The following is a 17,885-nucleotide window of genomic DNA, read 5'->3' on the forward strand; positions in this document are numbered from 1 at the left end:
CTCAATCAAAAAACTCCATATTTTGGAATAGTCCATATTTCGGAATATGTGGATATGGGATACTCAACCTGTGTGTGTGTGTGTGTGTGTGTGTGTGTGTGTGTGTGTGTGTGTGTGTATATATGTATATGTGTGTATATATGTATATGTGTGTGTGTGTGTGTGTATATATGTATATGTGTGTGTATGTATGTATATATATATATATATATATATATGAGAAAAAAGGGGGGATGAGGGATATATAGCGACCACGGTGTCTATGCAACAAGTATAAAATTGCCAATTCTATTAAATTAAAAGGTATTTTTTAGTGTACAATTATACATAAAATAGAAACATATATAAAAAATGGGACAATGACAAAAACTCAGCTGAACTAAAAGCACTTAAAATGATTGTAAAAACTACAATAAGAACAAGTATTAAGGTTTTTTCCTTATCTTAAATAAGGTAGGTGAAGGTTCGCAACGCGTTTTGTCTCATAAGACTTCTTCAAAGGGTATGGGACACAGTGAACCTGCAACTCTATTTATAGCCATATGGCTAGGTGGGAGGGTCATATCTTCTCAGGGAGTCATGTGATGCAATTAGATAGTAAATACTCATAATGCCCTTACTAGTGAATTCTAGTGGTTACCAGGTGATTGGGAGCAACTTATACATTAAAAACGAGTGTATTTTGAGTTTAAAAGATGTTTAAAAACGTTATTTTCAGTCTCAGACAGTGTAATTGTGGCACTTCCGCCACACTTCCAGTGACGGAGGACGCGATACGTCACTTCCGCCCCACTTCCAGTTTTCGTCTGCCCATGCGCCCGCGGCGGCACAGTGTTATCCAACAGTCCTTAGTGTATGCTCCTTGCGGCTGCAATCAAGGGGGGAGAGAGAGTCTTTGTTTTGTAATGTCTTTTCCCAGCAGCCATATTTGATAGGGTTTTGTCCATAGATCTTCAGGTTGCAGTGGCCATTTTCTAGTAGTACATCATATCAAAGCCCCGGTGTCCATTGCAAGCATTCCATATAAAAAACATATAAAGATATATTATATCAGAAGTGCATGATAAATTGAACTTATCCAAATAAGCAAGTTAGCAGCTCCATATAAATAGTGAAATACTATTACAGGTTGATTATCCATTATCCAAATATTCCGAAATACGGGATATTCCGAAATACGGACATTTTTTGAGTGAGACTGAGATAGTGAAACCTTTGTTTTTTGATGGCTTAATGTACACAAACTTTGTTTAATACACAAAGTTATTAAAAATATTGTATTAAATGACCTTCAGGCTGTGTGTATAAGGTGTATATGAAATATAAATGAATTGTGTGAATGTAGACACACTTTTGTTTAATGCACAAATTTATAAAAAATATTGGTTAAAATTACCTTCAAGCTGTGTGTATAAGGTGTATATGAAACATAAATGCATTCTGTGCTTAAATTTAGGTCCCATCACCATGATATCTCATTATGGTATGCAAATATTCCAAAATACAGAAAAATCCGATATCCAAAATACCTCTGGTCCCAAGCATTTTGGATAAGGGATACTCAACCTGTATAGTAATATTAATGTAAGAAATATATACATTTATTAAAGTGCAAGTGCTTAATTATATGAGAGGTGCATAATTAGTTCAATAGCAGCTTCAGATGGGTGGTGAAGTAATATATTAATAATCTCATATTATTGCAATGACTAATGATAATAAGCTATTTTTGGTGCACGTGCTTATTTAAATTAAAATAGTTTATGTGCAAAGTGACTCAGGATTATGTATTATTTATAATATATCGCTAAAATTCACATATCTTTATAAAGTGCTTGTGCATTAATTATTTAAATAGTGAGTACATGCAGTGTATATATCTATTAGTGCTTGTATACCACGTGTTATTTTACTATATTTATATTACATAGAGTGTATATCTTTCTCAGGCCACTATTAAATTGTGTACTATACAGTACCTGATCTTCCCAGATGGTCCCCCTACTGGTACTGATCAGGCCCAACGCTGCTTGGTTTCCAAGATCAGACGTGTTTGGGCATTTCCAGCGTGGTATGACTGTAATGACATTGTGCCTTATGGATTTACACTCCAACCCTTACAATATTTAATGGAGTGTTCATTTTGAACATTAGTGATTGTGAGCTGACTTGGGGGGTAGGGGTGGGGTTTGGAACTAGGAGGAAAGCTTGCACTTAGGAGGGGAATGAGGGGTCCGGGTATGGTGAGGGATAGGGGATACAAGTACAAATGATGTTTAGATACCGTATTTTATAAAAAGGGAGCGATCTCGTAATTGTCGCTGAATCCTTTTGGCTGTAATGTCTGTAATTGGAATATCCAAAACATCTCTCTGCGTGACAGTTTGTTGGCGAGATCTCCTCCTCTCTCTCCCAACTTCACCAGTTCTATGGCTTTGAATGTCAAGGCTTCTGGATTGGAGTTGCGTGTTAAGGTAAAATGTTTAGAGACAGCGTGGCTTTCCACTTTGTTCCTGATGTTCCTCACGTGTTCCTGTATTCTCAACTTCAGCGGTCTCTTGGTCTTCCCAATGTATTGTTTGCCACAGTCACATTCTAGGAGGTAAATGACCGATTGAGTATTACAATTCATATATTCCTTGATTCTGTATTCTTTTTTCTTCTCCATGTCCGTAAAGGTTTTCCTGTTGGGGTGAAGGTATCTACACACATTGCATCGCCCGCACTTGTAGGAGCCCACACATTTGGGCCAGGTGTGATCTTTATCTTGGTCAGTCCTCAACATACTTGGGGCTAAAATATCATCAGGTTCCGTGATTTTTTAAAAACTATTTCAGGATGAGGAGGGAGGATTTCCTTGAGAATAGGATCCATGAGCAGTATTCTCCAGTGGTTCCTAAAAGATTCTCGGATGGATTTTTCATGCTGGTTGAAGGTTGTTATAAAAGCCGTGGATTCTTTTGTTTTCTCTCTTGTTTTGTATTGTAGCAGTTTGGGTCTTTCAACCAGATTTGTTCTGGTGATGGCCTCTTTCAAAACGGTATCTGGGTATTCCTTTTGCTTGAATCTGCTATTGTACAGCTCCAGCTGTGCTTGACAGTCCTCTGGTTTGCTGCAGTTCCTTTTAATTCTACTGAATTGAGAAAATGGAATGTTGTTCTTCCAACTCTTCAAATGATTGCTCTTGTAGTGGAGATTACTGTTGGTGTCCATATGTTTAATATAGTTTTTTGTGGTTATTTTTCCATTTTCCCCTGTGAGAATCAAATCCAGGAACTCGATGTGTTCTTTGTTCACATTAGATGTAAAAGCAAGATTCATCTCATGGTTGCAAATGTGTTTAAAAAATTGGTTAAAAAGTTCAATATCTCCATCCCAGATTATTAAAATGTCGTCAATATATCGCCGATAGAAAATTAAATGACTTTTAAAATCCTGATGATCATATATAAAAGCTTTCTCCCAACATCCCATTAAAAGATTTGCGAAACTGGGCGCGAAAATAGAACCCATTGCAGTGCCGCACTGCTGCAGATAAAACTGATCCAGGAATTTAAAATAATTATGATGAAGAATAAAATGCATGATGTCGCAAATGAAGTTTTTATGATTAGTTGTTAATGTGTCATCTTTGTCCAAGAATTCTTTACAAACTGTTACTCCCTTATCATGTTCAATACATGTGTAGAGTGATTGTACGTCTACTGTGACCCACATGTATAAATCCTTCCACTCAATATCCTTCAGAAGGCTTAGTACCGATGTGGTGTCTTTAAGATATGATGGGAGATCCTTTACATAAGGTTTTAAAAAAACATCAGCATATTCAGACAAGTTTGAAGTAAGTGAGTCTATGCCCGCCACAATTGGTCTTCCGGGTGGGTTGTCCAAGCTCTTATGAATTTTGGGAAAAAAATAAAATATGGGGGTAGTGGGGTCTGATCTCATTAAAAATTGGTACTCCTCTTAAGTGATAATTTCTGTTCTTAAGCAGTGCAATAGGAGTGTCCTCAATACTTCGATGTAATCATCCTTCGGATCTTTAGTGAGCTTTTTATAAGATTTTCCATCTGATAGTAGTCTTTCTGCCTCTGCAATGTATTTGATCCGATCCATGATGACCAGCCCCCCCCCTTCTTTGTCAGCTTGTTTTATAATTATCCCTTTGCTTTTCTGTAGATTTTTCAGGGCCTCACTTTCTCTGTTATTCAAATTCTTCTCTTTAATTTTCTCCTGGTCCATGTCACACAGGTCCTTTTTTGCCAATTCATAAAAAAATACTTATGTTACTGCCCTTTGACTCTAAAGGGTAGAACTTAGAGGTTGGTTTTAGGCCTGATTTGGAGCGGCTTTCATAATTTGCTATGATCGCATCCTCTTTTTAAAAAAAATGTATTTTCAGCGTTAATTTCCTGACATATTTGTTCAGATCTATGAATGTATCAAACTTGTTAAGCACTTCTGTTGGTGCAAATGATAATCCTTTATCTAGTAGGGATATTTCTGGTTCTGTTAAAACATGTTGGGAGAGGTTAAATATACCCTTTTTGCTCGGATTAAATGTTAAACTGTTCTTTTTTTGTATTCCCTCCCTCCTGCCTCCTCGGGATCCTCTTCTGTATACCTTCTTTTTAGGGGTGATGCATGATGTATGTCTTGCCTCATTGAATTTCTTATGTTGTGTTTCGGTCTTACCCCCGTTCTTTGAGATAAAAAATACTGGTCGCTATTTGAGCCATGTCTCTGCAAGATTGAAAATCTGTTGGATGTTTTCAGGTTGCTGTTAGGAGTATTTTTATTTTGTATGGTGTTGGTCCTTGTAGTGACGGATTTCCAACTTCCTCTGTCTGCCTTTTGATTTAATTGTCTGTTGGAGTTGAATCTGCTCCAATTCTTTACTCTCCCTTGTTCGTAATCATTCTTGTCCCTTAAGAACTTTTTTTCTTTTCCTTTTATCACCTCTGCCTCAATATGCTCCATTTTCTTGTTCAATACTATTTTGTTGATTCTGTCATCCTCCTTATCTTTGAAAGGTTCAAATTCTCTCTCCTTCTGTTTAATGTCAGTCTCTAGGGATGAGAGGGATTTTTTCTTTTCATCGATGAGGAGTTTCAATAAGTCTATAGAACAGGTGTGAAATATCTTGTCCCATTTTTCCATAAATGTTCCCTCCTGGTTGCCAAACGTGGGTTGTTTTAGTAGTCTTAGGCCCCTTGGAACTCTGTCCATTGATATATAGTGCTCTAAGCCCTTAACATCCCACCATGTTTTGACCTCTTTTGTGAGAAATCTTTCAATACCCCAAAATAAATCATCTAAATCATTACATTGAGTTGGTTCGTTAGCGGTAAGACTCTCGTTAAATATTTTCTGGCACCACACATTTCTTTTACTAGTACGATCTGTATTCCTTAACATTCCAGAAATAATTACGGAACAAGGATTAATACTGCGCCACTTGTGATAAAAACAGATATGTTATGTAAGGGATAATGGCAAACTTATGTGACACTCCCCTATACTGCTACTGGGGCATCAGCTGGATCCCTCAAAAGTGTACAGGGATGGTGATTCCCTGGATAGAATTTATGAGAAAAAAGGGGGGTTGAGGGATATATAGCGACCACGGTGTCTATGCAACAAGTATAAAATTGCCAATTCTATTAAATTAAAAGGTATTTATTAGTGTACAATTATACATAAAATAGAAACATATATAAAAAAACTAGGTGCTTCATCGCGCCCTACGGGCGCTCTTCACACTGTCGGAAGGGGCTACGCCCCCTTAACCCCTGCACGCCTTTCTGTGGTTCAATATATGGAGTATTACCTGCATTCCTAGTTTTGTTAGTGTTTGAATATTGCACAATAATAGGGCGTCCGATGGTGAAGGGGGCGTAGTCCCTTGCAACAGGAAGGGGTTTGGGGAGTGGGGACCGCGGATGGGGGAGGGGGTATGAAGGCGCTGTGGGTGGGGTAGGAGCAGGGGTGTCGCAGGTGGGGGATGGCCGCTGCAGGGCTGTTGCGGATGGAGGAGGGGTTCCGAAGGCGCTGCAGATGGGGAAGGGGTGGGTGCGGGTGTGCAGTGGATGGGGGAGGTGTCCAGGGGGCGCGGTGGGTGGGGGAGGGGTGTATGCAGGGGTAACGTGGGTGGGGGAGTGGCGGGTGCGGTGCTGTTGCGAATGGTGTAGGCGATGCGGATTGGGAAGGACCTGCTGCGTGGGTGGGGTAGGGGATCCAAAGGTGCAGCGGGCGGGGGAGAGCCAGATGCGAAGTGTGGCAGATGGGGGAGGGGCTGCTGTAGATGGGGGAGGGGTTTGGAAGACACTGCGGGTGGGGTAGGGGGTCCGAAGGCGCAGTGGGTGGGGGTGCCACGGGTGGTGGAGGGGCAGGTGCGGGGGATGGGGAGGGGTCCAGGGGCGCTGCAGGTGGTGGAGGGGCAGATATCAGTGCACATAGTCTCTGTGGTAGTTAGTGAGGGTTGGTGATGGTGTGAGAGGGGTGAAGGCCAGTACACAGACAGGCAGTTAGAGAGCAGGATGAGGGTGACAGGGCATAGGGAGTACTTAGCAGATATAGGGGTGGGCTACAGGTGTGATGTCACAGTGTGTGTACCTTTGCTCTCATGTGTGAGGTATATGTGAGGTATGTGTGAGGTAAGGATGTGCGGGTCGTGGTGGCCACTAACCTCGAGGCTGCTGCTGTTAGATGGTGACTGCAGAGGGAGGGAGCTCAGACCCAGCAGCAATGGGTCGTGGTCAGCATTCCTTCCTGGCCCCATTCCGCCGCACACTGTCCGCCCCGTCTGACGGGCGTCATTCCTCCATCCTGCATGGCAGCGTCAGCTGCTGTGATCGCGGAGCATAGGTAAGCGTCCGGAGCCCTGTGGGCGGGCAGGCATGGTGTTTCCCTGGAGAGGTGCGGCGCGCGTCCTTAGGCTGCAGACGGAGGGAGCTCCGGCCTAGCAGCAATGTTGATTAGTGCGTGTCCCGTCCTGGCGCTGTCCCGCTGCACATGCTCCGCACCGTTTGCCGCTGAGCATGGCAGCCCTTGTCTGTATGCTGCAGATGCTGATCTAGCGGTGCCTGAGCTAGCGCCCTCTCCCTAGGGTGTGGGTGTCAGGCGGCAGGTATGGTGTGTAGGTGGGAGAGGAGCTGCGGGCGGCGACTCGCTGCCTGCAAGTACCCTCCATATCAGCGCTGTTCCCCTCCCTGCAGATAGTGTCAGTGGCCGTGGTGTACTTTTGCTACTGGTGGCCAGGGCCGGTGCTAGGGTGTTCGGCGCCCCCCTGCAAACTATGAATTTTGCGCCCTCCCATATTCCTTTGTTGTGCATCGGGAAAAGTGGTGCGGTCTCACAACTAAGGGGCATGGCCACACAATAGTACCCCCATTTAAAATTACGCCACAATGTAGCACAATCTTATTCATCTTATACGTAATGCCCCACCCGTAGTAGTAGCGTCCTTATACGTAATGCCCCACCCGTAGTAGTAGCGTCCATATACGTAATGCCCCCCCAATAGTAGTAGTGTCCTTATACATAATGCCCCCCCAGTAGTAGTAGCAGTTATATGCAATGCTCCCCAACAGTAATAGTAGCGTCCTTATACATAATGCCCCCCCAGTAGTAGTAGCATCCTTATACATAATGCCCCCCCAGTAGTAGTAGCATCCTTATACATAATGCCCCCCCAGTAGTAGTAGCATCCTAATACATAATGCCCCCCCAATAGTAGTAGTGTCCATATACATAATGCCCCCCCAGTAGTAGTAGCAGTTATATGTAATGCCCCACAACAGTAATAGTAGCGTCCTTATACGTAGTGCCCCCCCATAGTAGTAGCGTCCTTATACGTAATGCCCCCCCTATAGTAGTAGCGTCCTTATACGTAATGCCCCCCCTATAGTAGTAGCGTCCTTATACGTAATGCCCCCCCTATAGTAGTAGCGTCCTTATACGTAATGCCCCCCCTATATTAGTAGCATCCTTGCATGTAATGGCCCCCTCAGCAGTGGCGTCCATAAAGTGCGCACACACAGACATACCTCACACACACACAATTCACACATATATACAAACACACACACCCCACCATATATACACACACACACACACACACACACACACACACACACACACACACACACACACTATATACACACACGCACACACATTTCTCTCTCACCCTCCACTTACCAAGTCTGGCTGGCCTTCACTGCAATGCTGATTCCACCACTGTACAGCTGTCTGGTCCCGTGTAGCTCCGCCCTCTATTCCGTGTAGCTCCACCCCCTCGTGACGCCGTAGCTCCGCCCCCTTTTCGGGATCCGCACTGCACAGCACACAGCCCGCTGTCACAGGTGATTGGGGGGGGGGGGGAGGACAGGCACAGCAGCCGGCAGCTAGTGGCCATCCTCACCTCCTATACTGTAAGGTAGGGACTTGCACCTGACTGCTGCTGGCACTGGGTATGGGGTAGCTCTCTGCAGCAGATGCAGTTGACTCCGCCCAGCTCTGTGACTCCGCCCAGCGTTACGAGCACAGAGTCACAGATTAAGGCAAATATATAGGAGATGGGACAATGATAAAAACTCAGCTGAACTAAAAGCACTTAAAATGATTGTAAATACTACAATAAGAATAAGTATTAAGGTTTTTTCGTTATCTTAAATGAGGTAGGTGAAGGTTCCCAACGTGTTTCGTCTCATAAGACTTCTTCAAAGGGTATGGGACACAGTGAACCTGCAACTCTATTTATAGCCATATGGCTAGGTGGGAGGGTCATATCTTCCCAGGGAGTCATGTGATGCAAATAGATAGTAAATACTCATAATGCCCTTACTAGTGAATTCTAGTGGTTACCAGGTGATTGGGAGCAACTTATACATTAAAAACTAGTGTATTTTAAGTTTAAAAGATGTTTAAAAACGTTATTTTCAGTCTCAGACAGTGTAATTGTGGCACTTCCGCCACACTTCCGGTGACGGAGGACGTGATACGTCACTTCCGCCCCACTTCCGGTTTTCGTCTGCGCATGTGCCCGCGGCGGCACAGTGTTATCCAACAGTCCTTAATGTATGCTCCTTGCGGCTGCAATCAAGGGGGGGAGAGAGAGTCTTTGTTTTGTAATGTCTTTTCCCAGCGGCCATATTTGATAGGGTTTTGTCCATAGATCTTCAGGTTGCGATGGCCATTTTCTAGTAGTACATCATATCAAAGCCCCGGTGTCCATTGCAAGCATTCCATATAAAAAACATATAAAGATATATTATATCAGAAGTGCATGATCAATTGAACTTATCCAAATAAGCAAGTTAGCAGCTCCATATAAATAGTGAAATACTATTATAGTAATATTAATGTAAGAAATATATACATTTATTAAAGTGCAAGTGCTTAATTATATGAGAGGTGCATAATTAGTTCAATAGCAGCTTCAGATGGGTGGTGAAGTAATATATTAATAATCTCATATTATTGCAATGACTAATGATAATAAGCTATATTTGGTGCACGTGCTTATTTAAATTAAAATAGTTTATGTGCAAAGTGACTCAGGATTATGTATTAGTTATAATATATCGCTAAAATTCACATATCTTTATAAAGTGCTTGTGCATTAATTATTTAAATAGTGAGTACATGCAGTGTATATATCTATTAGTGCTTGTATACCACGAGTTATTTTACTATATTTATATTATAGTGTATATCTTTCTCAGGCCACTATTAAATTGTGTACTATACAGTACCTGGTCTTCCCAGATGGTCCCCCCTACTGGTACTGATCAGGCCCAACGCTGCTTGGATTCCAAGATCAGACGTGTTTGGGCATTTCCAGCGTGGTATGACTGTAACGACATTGTGCCTTATGGATTTACACTCCAACCCCTTACAATATTTAATGGAGTGTTCATTTTGAACATTAGTGATTGTGAGCTGACTTGGGGAGTAGGAGTGGGGTTTGGAACTAGGAGGAAAGCTTGCACTTAGGAGGGGAATGAGGGGTCCGGGTAGGGTGAGGGATAGGGGATACAAGTACAAATGATGTTTAGATACCGTATTTTATAAAAAGGGAGCGATCTCGTAATTGTCGCTGAATCCTTTTGGCTGTAATGTCTGTAATTGGAATATCCAAAACATCTCCCTGCGTGACAGTTTGTTGGCGAGATCTCCTCCTCTCTCTCCCAACTTCACCAGTTCTATGGCTTTGAATGTCAAGGCTTCTGGATTGGAGTTGCGTGTTAAGGTAAAATGTTTGGAGACAGCGTGGCTTTCCACTTTGTTCCTGATGTTCCTCACGTGTTCCTGTATTCTCAACTTCAGCGGTCTCTTGGTCTTCCCAATTTATTGTTTGCCACAGTCACATTCTAGGAGGTAAATGACCGATTGAGTATTACAATTCATATATTCCTTGATTCTGTATTCCTTTTTCTTCTCCATGTCCGTAAAGGTTTTCCTGTTGGGGTGTAGGTATCTACACACATTGCATCGCCCGCACTTGTAGGAGCCCACACATTTGGGCCAGGTGTGATCTTTATCTTGGTCAGTCCTCAACATACTTGGGGCTAAAATATCATCAGGTTCCGTGATTTTTTAAAAACTATTTCAGGATGAGGAGGGAGGATTTCCTTGAGAATAGGATCCATGAGCAGTATTCTCCAGTGGTTCCTAAAAGATTCTTGGATGGATTTTTCATGCCGGTTGAAGGTTGTTATAAAAGCCGTGGATTCTTTTGTTTTCTCTCTTGTTTTGTATTGTAGCAGTTTGGGTCTTTCAACCAGATTTGTTCTGGTGATGGCTTCTTTCAAAACGGTAACTGGGTATTCCTTTTGCTTGAATCTGCTATTGTACAGCTCCAGCTGTGCTTGACAGTCCTCTGGTTTGCTGCAGTTCCTTTTAATTCTACTGAATTGAGAAAATGGAATGTTGTTCTTCCAACTCTTCAAATGATTGCTCTTGTAGTGGAGATAACTGTTGGTGTCCACATGTTTAATATAGTTTTTTGTGGTTATTTTTCCATTTTCCCCTGTAAGAATCAAATCCAGGAACTCTATGTGTTCTTTGTTCACATTAGATGTAAAAGCAAGATTCATCTCATGGTTGCAAATGTGTTTAAAAAATTGGTTAAAAAGTTCAATATCTCCATCCCAGATTATTAAAATGTCGTCAATATATCGCCGATAGAAAATTAAATGACTTTTAAAATCCTGATGATCATATATAAAAGCTTTCTCCCAACATCCCATTAAAAGGTTTGCGAAACTGGGCGCGAAAATAGTACCCATTGCAATGCCGCACTGCTGCAGATAAAACTGATCCAGGAATTTAAAATAATTATGATGAAGAATAAAATGCATGATGTCACAAATGAAGTTTTTATGATTAGTTGTTAATGTGTCATCTTTGTCCAAGAATTATTTACAAGCTGTTACTCCCTTATCATGTTCAATACATGTGTAGAGTGATTGTACGTCTACTGTGACCCACATGTATGAATCCTTCCACTCAATATCCTTCAGAAGGCTCAGTACCGATGTGGTGTCTTTAAGATATGATGGGAGATCCTTTACATAAGGTTGTAAAAAAACATCAGCATATTCAGACAAGTTTGAAGTAAGTGAGTCTATGCCCGCCACAATTGGTCTTCCGGGCGGGTTGTCCAAGCTCTTATGAATTTTGGGTAAAAAATAAAATATGGGGGTAGTGGGGTCTGATCTCATTAAAAATTGGTACTCCTCTTTAGTGATAATTTCTGTTCTTAAGCCGTGCAATAGGAGTGTCCTCAATTCTTCGATGTAATCATCCTTCGGATCTTTAGTGAGCATTTTTTAATAAGATTTTCCATCTGATAGTAGTCTTCCTGCCTCTGCAATGAATTTGATCCGATCCATGATGACTAGCCCCCCCCCCCCCCCCCGCTTTGTCTGCTTGTTTTATAATTATCCCTTTGTTTTTCTGTCGATTTTTCAGGGCCTCACTTTCACTGTTATTCAAATTCTTCTCTTTAATTTTCTCTTGGTCCATGTCACACAGGTCCTTTTTTACCAATTCATAAAACATACTTATGTTACTGCCCTTTGACTCTAAAGGGTAGAACTTAGGGGTTGGTTTTAGGCCTGATTTGGAGCGGCTTTCATAATTTGCTATGATCGCATCCTCTTTTTAAAAAAAATGTATTTTCAGCGTTAATTTCCTGACATATTTGTTCAGATCTATGAATGTATCAAACTTGTTAAGCCCTTCTGTTGGTGCAAATGATAATCCTTTATCTAGTAGGGATATTTCTGGTTCTGTTAAAACATGTTGGGAGAGGTTAAATATACCCTTTTTGCTCGGATTGTTAAACTGTTCTTTTTTTGTATTCCCTCCCTCCTGCCTCCTCGGGATCCTCTTCTTCTGTATACCTTCTTTTTAGGGGCGATGCATGATGTATGTCTTGCCTCATTGTATTTCTTATGTTGTGTTTCGGTCTTACCCCCGTTCTTTGAGATAAAAAATCCTGGTCGCTATTTGAGCCATGTCTCTGCAAGATTGAAAATCTGTTGGATGTTTTCAGGCTGCTGTTAGGAGTATTTTTATTTTGTATGGTGTTGGTCCTTGTAGTGATGGATTTCCAACTTCCTCTGTCTGCCTTTTGATTTAATTGTCTGTTGGAGTTGAATCTGCTCCAATTCTTTACTCTCCCTTGTTTGTAATCGTTCTTGTCCCTTAAGAACTTTTTTCTTTTCCTTTTATCACATCTGCCTCAATATGCTCCATTTTCTTGTTCAATACTATTTAGTTGATTCTGTCGTCCTCCTTATCTTTGAAAGGTTCAAATTCTCTCTCCTTCTGTTTAATGTCAGTCTCTAGGGATGAAAGGGATTTTTTCTTTTCATCGATGAGGAGTTTCATTAAGTCTATAGAACAGGTGTGAAATATCTTGTCCCATTTTTCCATAAATGTTCCCTCCTGGTTGCCAAACGTGGGTTGTTTTAGTAGTCTTAGGCCCCTTGGAACTCTGTCCATTGATTTATAGTGCTCTAAGCCCTTAACATCCCACCATGTTTTGACCTCTTTTGTGAGAAGTCTTTCAATACCCCAAAATAAATCATCTAAATCATTACATTGAGTTGGTTCATTAGCGGTAAGACTCTCGTTAAATATTTTCTTGCACCACACATTTCTTTTACTAGTACGATCTGTATTCCTTAACATTCTGTAGGGTGTACCCTTCCACCAGGCCGCAATAAAAAATTATCACCAGAAATAATTACGGAACAAGGATTAATACTGCGCCACTTGTGATAAAAACAGATATGTTATGTAAGGGATAATGGCAAACTTATGTGACACTCCCCTATACTGCTACTGGGGCATCAGCTGGATCCCTCAAAAGTGTACAGGGATGGTGATTCCCTGGATAGAATTTATGAGAAAAAAGGGGGGATGAGGGGTTTATAGCAACCACGGTGTCTATGCAACAAGTATAAAATTGCCAATTATATTAAATTAAACGGTATTTATTAGTGTACAATTATACATAAAAGAGAAACATTTATAAAAAATGGGACAATGATAAAAACTCAGCTGAACTAAAAGCACTTAAAATGATTGTAAAAACTACAATAAGAACAAGTATTAAGGTTTTTTCCTTATCTTAAATGAGGTAGGTGAAGGTCCCAACGCGTTTCGTCTCATAAGACGTCTTCAAAGGGTATGGGTCACAGTGAACCTGCAACTCTATTTGTAGCCATATGGCTAGGTGGGAGGGTCATATCTTCCCAGGGAGTCATGTGATGCAATTAGATAGTAAATACTCATAATGCCCTTACTAGTGAATTCTAGTGGTTACCAGGTGATTGGGAGCAACTTATACATTAAAAACGAGTGTATTTTGAGTTTAAAAGATGTTTAAAATTTTATTTTCAGTCTCAGACAGTGTAATTGTGGCACTTCCGCCACACTTCCGGTGACGGAGGACGCGATACGTCACTTCTGCCCCACTTCCAGTTTTCGTCTGCCCATGCGCCCGCGGCGGCACAGTGTTATCCAACAGTCCTTAGTGTATGCTCCTTGCGGCTGCAATCAAGGGGGGGGGGAGTCTTTGTTTTGTAATGTCTTTTCCCAGTGGCCATATTTGATAGGGTTTTGTCCATAGATCTTCAGGTTGTGGTGGCCATTTTCTAGTAGTACATCATATCAAAGCCCCGGTGTCCATTGCAAGCATTCCATATAAAAAACATATAAAGATATATTATATCAGAAGTGCATGATCAATTGAACTTATCCAACTAAGCAAGTTAGCAGCTCCATATAAATAGTGAAATACTATTATACTAATATTAATGTAAGAAATATATACATTTATTAAAGTGCAAGTGCTTAATTATATGAGAGGTGCATAATTAGTTCAATAGCAGCTTCAGATGAGTGGTGAAGTAATATATTAATAATCTCATATTATTGCAATGACTAATGATAATAAGCTATTTTGGTGCACGTATATATTTCAGTCTTTCATGCTTTTAAATTGATCGTTACTTTCAGTTACATATTGTTTATAAATTGACAACGGTGTACAAAGTATGTAATAGACCTGTATAGACATTTTTTTTCCACTCTAGTTGAATTGAATGAACAGCCACTGTTGTATATGTTTTGTTTAGATGTTGCTATGGTGAAGGTTCACGGCACCATCCCTTTGGGGATGACGTCATTTTAGAGCCGACGCTGGTTGGGGCTTCCGGCGGGATGCCCGACCACGGCTACCTCACATGGGTGTAAGTGTTTAAAAGGTAAGATTGTTTGTATTGATGTTTTGTATCCTGAAGATAGTGCTGAATAAAAGAGCACTGAAACGTTGCTAATACAACTTATGGTCGTATCTTGTTCTGATTGCAGAGTGCAGCACTATATATATATATATATATATATATATATACACAGTGGGGAAAAAAAGTATTTGGACAGCCACCGATTGTGCAAGGTGACCAACTTAAAAAGATGAGAGAGGTCTGTAATTTCCATCATAGGTACACTTCAACTGTGAAAGACAGAATCTGATAAAAAAAACCAGGAAATCACATGATTTTTAAACAATTTACTTGTATATTCTTGTGGAAAATAAGTATTTGGACACCTACCAAGCAGCAAGATTTCTGGCTCTCACAGACCTGTTACTTCTTCTTTAAGAAGCTCTTCTATCCTCCACTCGTTACCTGTATTAATGGCACCTGCTTGAACTGGTTATCTGTATAAAAGACACCCTTCCACACCCTCAAATAGAAAAGCTGCTACCTCTCCACCATGGCCAAGACCAGAGAGCTGTCTAACGACACCAGGGACAAAATTGTAGAGCTGCACAAGGCTGGGATGAGCTACTCGACAATAGGCAAGTAGCTTGGTGAGAAAAGATCAACTGTTGGTGCAATTATTAAAAAAACTGGAAGAAATACAAGATCACTGACAATCTCCCTCGACCTGGGGCTCCATGCAAGATCTTACCTCGTGGGGTATCAATGATCTTGAGAACGGTGAGGAATCCGCCCAGAACTACACGGGAAGACCTGGTCAATGACCTCAAGAGAGCTGGGACCACAGTCACAAAGGTTACCATTAGTAACACACTACATCATCATGGATTGAAATCCTGCAGCGCCCAAAAGGTCCCCCTAGTTAAGCCAGCACATGTCCAGGCCTGTCTAAAGTTTGCCAGTGACCATCTGGATGATCCAGAGAATGACTGGGAGAATGTAATGTCAGATGAGAGCAAAATCGAACTTTTTGGTATAAACTCCACTCGCCGTGTTTGGAGGGAGAAGAATGATGAATGGCATCCCAAGAACACCATACCCATTGTGAAGCATGGGGGTGAAAACATCATGCTTTGGGGCTGCTTTTCTGTAAAGGGGACAGGACGACTGATCTGTATTAAGGAGAGGATGAATGGGGCCATGCATCATGAGAATTTGGGCAAAAACCTCCTCCCCTCAGTAAGAGCATTGAAGATGGAACGTGGCTGGGTCTTCCAGCATGACAATGACCCCAAACACACCACCCGGGCAACTAAGGAGTGGCTCCGTAAGAAACATTTCAAGGTCCTGGAGTGGCCTAGCCAGTCTCCAGACCTCAACCCAATAGAAAATCTGTGGAGGGAGTTGAAAGTCCGTGATGAAAATTACAGACCTCTCTCATCTTTTTAAGTGGGTCAACTTGCACAGTTGGTGGCTGTCCAAATACTTTTTTGCCCCATATATATAGTCAGGTCCATAAATATTGAGACATCGACACAATTCTCATATTTTGGGCTCTATACACCACAACAATGGAGTGAATATAGAGGGTCCACCACAAGATGTAAACCATTGGTGAACCACAAAAACAGGAAGACCAGATTAGAATTTGCCAAACAACATCTAAAAAAAGCCTTTACAGTTCTGGAACAACATCCTATGGACAGATGAGACAAAGATGAACTTGTACCAGAGTGATGGGAAGAGAAGCATATGGAGAAGGAAAGGAACTGCTCATGATCCAAAACATACCACCTCATCAGTGAAGCATGGTGGTGGTAATGTCATGGCGTGGGCATTTATAGCTGCCAATGGAACTGGTTCCCTTGTATTTGTTGATAATGTGACTACTGACAAAAGCAGCAGGTTGAATTCTGAGGTGTTTCGGGCAATATTATCTGGGGAAGGGGGGGTTTACCTGGCACTTGGGGGGGGCATATTTGACACTGGGTGCTCCCCTAGATTGGCGGAGCACCCCTGGATGAACACAGCAGTTCCTTGTCCGACACAACACCCCTTTATATAAAACAAAGCATGCCTGGGGAGGTACCACCTACAGTATACCACAATACATGTATGATACAATGCGGTCTGACCAGCAGTGTCACAGAAAAATAATAGTATACATAGGACATGGCACCTAAAAAAAATATATATTTTTTTTAAATGATATATTTGGCTTTTATTATGTTTAAACTGGAGCAGAGCACCCCTAGATAGGCAGAGCAGAAATCCATGTCCCCTTTGCCATGGCAATGCCCCCATTTTCGGGTGGGCACGGTACCGCATCGTTGTTCCTGAAAGTTGGGAGGTATGCCTTATGTACAACAAAGCATGGACCACCTACAGTGTCACAATACCTGTATGTATTATCCACTGCAGTCTGACCACTGGGGTTTAGCACCAAGAAAATAAATAAATAAATATATATTGGAAAAAAATATATATATACATATATATATATACATATATACTGCTCAAAAAAATAAAGGGAACACTAAAATAACACATCCTAGATCTGAATGAATGAAATATTCTTATTAAATACTTTGTTCTTTACATAGTTGAATGTGCTGACAACAAAATCACACAAAAATTATCAATGGAAATCAAATTTATTAACCCATGGAGGTCTGGATTTGGAGTCACACTCAAAATTAAAGTGGAAAAATACACTACAGGCTGATCCAACTTTGATGTAATGTCCTTAAAACAAGTCAAAATGAGGCTCAGTAGTGTGTGTGGCTTCCACGTGCCTGTATGACCTCCCTACAACACATGGGCATGCTATTGATGAGGTGGCGGATGGTCTCCTGAGGGATCTCCTCCCAGACCTGGACTAAAGCATCCACCAACTCCTGGACAGTCTGTGGTGGATGGAGCGAGACATGATGTCCCAGATGTGCTCAATTGGATTCAGGTCTGGGGAACAGGCAGGCCAGTCCATAGCATCAATGCCTTTGTCTTGCAGGAACTGCTGACACACTCCAGCCACATGAGGTCTAGCATTGTCTTGCATTAGGAGGAACCCAGGGCCAACCGCACCAGCATATAGAAACATAGAAACATAGAAACATAGAATTTGACGGCAGATAAGAACCACTT

General features: G+C 41.5%; 2 pseudogenes; both read right to left on the reverse strand.

The window, feature by feature from the left end:
* Window positions 1–1,967: 1,967 nt before the first annotated feature.
* Window positions 1,968–2,085, reverse strand: LOC134930766 (5S ribosomal RNA; annotated as a pseudogene).
* Window positions 2,086–9,743: 7,658 nt separating this feature from the next.
* LOC134931532 (5S ribosomal RNA) lies at window positions 9,744–9,862 on the reverse strand (annotated as a pseudogene).
* Window positions 9,863–17,885: the final 8,023 nt, after the last annotated feature.

This window comes from Pseudophryne corroboree, chromosome 5 (genome assembly GCF_028390025.1).
Source record: "Pseudophryne corroboree isolate aPseCor3 chromosome 5, aPseCor3.hap2, whole genome shotgun sequence".
Classification (NCBI taxonomy): domain Eukaryota; kingdom Metazoa; phylum Chordata; class Amphibia; order Anura; family Myobatrachidae; genus Pseudophryne; species Pseudophryne corroboree.